Consider the following 4,207-nt stretch of genomic DNA (forward strand, 5'->3'; position numbering starts at 1 on the left):
GAAACAAGTTCATGTTTTGGCTGGCCAATAAGTGAATATTACACATAGATGAAGGCCCTTTGTAAAAGGAAGAGGTTTCATAACTGTCAACCTTCCGAAATTATGCCACATATTATTCATTCCAAATGTTCTCCTAAATAAGTACTCTCTGATTCACTTCATTTGGCTGAGCCAGTGTTCAATTGCAATAACATTTGCAGAAGACAAAGGGCATTGTGAAGACCAGCAGCAAACAATGCCTGTGAACGTATTCCCTGCTTCCTGGAGCTGTCCTCCCAAACAGTCTGCAATGATTCTTTCATTATTTGCACATGACTTTGCTTCTGCTGCTTGTTTTTTTTTTTTGAAAGAAACATGTATTTGTCCTCAGTGGAATCTAAGGCAAGACAAAGGCCCTATTTAATTTAATAATGACACATTTTTCCTGGTTCTACCGCTTGAACATAGGTCATCTAAACCCATGTTTCAGAATCCCCCTGAGGTGAGGGAGGAAGGTGCATTAAAACATACCTGGTGCTGAATTTAGCACTGTGACTCTATTTTTTTATAGTAAATTGTATATTCATTTGAGTATATGTGCGTGTGTGTGTGTGTGTGTCTATGTTCATGAATGTGTGTGCACATAAGTGCTGAGTACATAGAAGAATCCCAAATTGTTCAGTCAGTGAACAATTACATCTGACCACTTAGCAGAAAATGCTATTTACCAATTCAGTGGTGCGAATTATGAATTTGAGAGCAGCAAAGGAAAAACTGTAGAAGTAGTGCAACCGATTATAACAAACTCCCTGAAAAATCATGAACAGAAATCAGACAGAATATTTTGTCAGACAGATGACTAGCTATCAAAAATCCAGATTATTCTAAGTTAAATCCCCTAGTTTTTGTGCACAAGAGATACAAATTCTGGTTTTCTATTGATATTAAAGGTGCTTCTACTTCCAAACCATGGGAAAATAGCTGAACATTTATTTTATCCTTTCATACCATCATTCTCTACCTCTTTATTGCATAATGTCTTAAGGATGCAGGCCCAAATAAAAAATCCCTGAGAATAAAACAGACCTAAGGATTCCAGCCCAAGTTCTGCATCATGTTTAACTGCTTTTGCATCACTTGAGCAAAAGGAATTAATTCTTCTGTGTCCCTTAAAAGGGACACTTCAAGGACTGAAGCTGAAAAAATCCACCCAGAAGCACAGCAAAGAGCACAGTGCAAGCAGTCAGAGCACACTGGATTTGGCAAACACCTGTGGGAATGGGAAACCACAGCAGCCTTAGGGGCAGTCTGGCCACAGCATTAGCAGCTGGACAAAGGTTTTATAAAAGACACAGTCAGTCTTGTTTCTCCCAAAGTTCCTGGATTTGTGTGTATGAGCGTGCACATTCATTTAGACACACGTATGTGCAGGCACATTTTATACCTGAAGAGTTTTGTTGGCCATCTTCAAAGCCTGTCTGGCAGGTGGTGAAGGAACCTGCAAACCTCAGCCACGAGGCTGTGGGCCACAAATATCTCTGTCTCGTCTGCTTGCACACACAGAGCTCAGCACCCCCAGAGCAGCCTTGCGCTCCTGCCCACGCGCCCTTTGAGCCCTCAGCTTTAACACTGATATCTGCTTGTGATTCCTTCCCCCAGCATGCTTTACAAACACATGGAGGGGAAATGCCACAGAGTGCAATACTGCCTTTGCAGCTCTGCTTCTTGGCTCCCTGAAACACCACTTACTGAAAGAGCCTGGAACCAGAGCAATTCATAAATCCCTCACAGCCAGCTACTCCAAGTCAGCAAAAACAGCAAGAAAAAGAACTAGAGCAAATATTAATTGCTAGCAGTCACCATCCAGAGAAATGCCTCCCAGCCATGCTCCTCACCCCACAACAGTACTGCCCAGAAGAGTTTACTAATCATAAAATATTCCATAGAAAAGAATTACAGATAATTTTTAATATCTTATAACTCCCTATGGCATACATACCTTACTGTACTTTACAAATTGGTAACTGAAACATTTATCTCCTCAACAGAAAATAAAGGTTTTATGAGGTTTTTCCCTCCTCCCTTTACTGTGTGTAATGTAAGAAAAAGATTTGTTCCTTGGGAAAGTGCTTGGACTGCCCAGGTTAATTTAACAGACACTCTCAATGTAATAATAAAAACATTCTACACAAAAGTACTTGCCTTTGCATTGTATTGATTTCAGCAGCAGATTTACTATTTTGCAACTTCAGCATGAGTAATTGCTTATCTTAGACTGTGAAACTCTTCATGAGAGCAACGGTACGGGAGGGAACAGGGAACTGTCCCTTATTATGTGAAGGAGTTAATAAATAGGAATGAGATTGCCTCCCCTTTCCAGAGTTCAGGTGGGAAGGAGCACCTGCCTTCAGGGAATTTCTTTGGGCTTAGGGCATTTCCATCCCTCAGTATTGCTTAAGATGCAGGTGTAGGTTGCCTTCTCCCTATCTCAGTTTATGGCTTATTGCTTCAGACTGAGTCTTCTTTATAGGGAGTTCTTATCTCATGGGTTAGAAAACCACTGCCCCTAAATGGCACCTTTTATCCACCCTTTGACCTTATAGATGATAAAAAATATGAAATAAGGTTTTATTATTTTCCATTTAAAATAAAACTTTTTTTTGAGTGTTTTAGACTTTTTAAAATTATTTTTTAGTTTCTCTGAAAAAAACTAAAAAACCAGATCCCAAGATGTATCAGCCAACCCAAAATCCTTACATTACCTACAGCTTTTCTTCCAGAACTAGTTGTTAAATTTACCTGAAAGGTCTCAAGGTTCTGTTGCATGATGGAAGTTTCAGCCTGACATACAATTACTAATTTCAGGCAGAATTCACCCCACACATCAAAATCCTCTGCAATTCTGCCTTTACCAGTTTTCCAGGACTCAGGGTCACAGAGGCATCACAGTCCCAAACTGGGGAGCTCAGTTTGTCACTGACTAGAAGAGGGTGGGGAGAGAACAGGCAAGCAAGTTTTGGGGGCACAGAAAATCCTAGATGTGTGCTTCCCATGAGACACAGGGCAAATGGATGTCTGGCTACAGATTGTGCATGTAACGAGCCAGTGGGTTCAGTCCTAAATCTGCAGTGCTTTCTACCCCACAAAAGGCATTAATAACAGAAGAGTTGGGTAAATGTTTCTCCACTAGAAGACAAGACTTTAGACTAGAAAGCCTAAAAATTCTCAGTTTGATTTTGGGCCCTCTGGATACTCAGGGCAAATGAGCCAGCACAGAGATCAGCCCAGGCCTTTTGAATTAGTGACATTCAAGGGTCGCCATGGAAGAAGCACGAAGACAAAAGATACTGTTCAGAAAACAATGATTATTTATTTATCATCAGTACAGGGACCTTGAAACAATAACAAACTGTTCAGCCACTTAAAAAAGCTCTTTTTATATATTTGTGGGAATGTCAGAAAGCTGTTGATTTTCTCAAATGTTCTGACTGTGTTTGGGGCAATGGGTGGAGCAACTTCTACCTTCAGCAGTCCTCATTGGTGAATTAGAGTTGCCTGTAGCTTTTTAACAAGTTTTTGTCTTGAGATCAAGTATAATCCATGCTGGAATTACTGCCCTGTGAATTCCAAGCTCAAGGAAAAAGTAGGCTAAAGGTAGATACAAAATAGAAGCAAAGAAATAAAATCTGAAGGAGCTGCAAATGGAGGGGGGGGTCGGTCTTTTCTTTAAAGAAGAAGTACCTGAAAATTTACTTCTATGCACTGAACAATAAATTGTTTGGATTAGTAATTTTCCAGCAGAAAAGGAACTGTATATGAGGCTTTCAGACTATCAAGCAGAAGGAAAAGCAGCAGCCCAAAACATATCTCACCTGATTTATGAAAACAGGAACCACATCGCTAGATGATGGAAGAAAAAAACTTTATAAAACGTGGGAATAAGGATACAACACATCTACAACTGTGAGTCTGAATAAAAAAGAAAATTTGTCAAAAGATCACTATGCTCCAACTTGCAAATCTCTGCATGTTATGGTGTGATAATAATTTGGATGTGGTGGTGAGCCCTACATAAACTGAATGTCTTTGTAGTCGAGAAACCTTTTCAAAACAACAGCTTGAAGAACAAATAAACTAAGAAAGATATCTTAGGTGACTGGGGGGATAGGAGATGAGATGCTGAGAGATCTTTTGGGGAAATCCAGGCACAGGTGAAGGAAAACGTGGC

Source organism: Coloeus monedula, assembly GCF_965178545.1.
Source record: "Coloeus monedula genome assembly, chromosome: 4".
Taxonomy (NCBI): domain Eukaryota; kingdom Metazoa; phylum Chordata; class Aves; order Passeriformes; family Corvidae; genus Coloeus; species Coloeus monedula.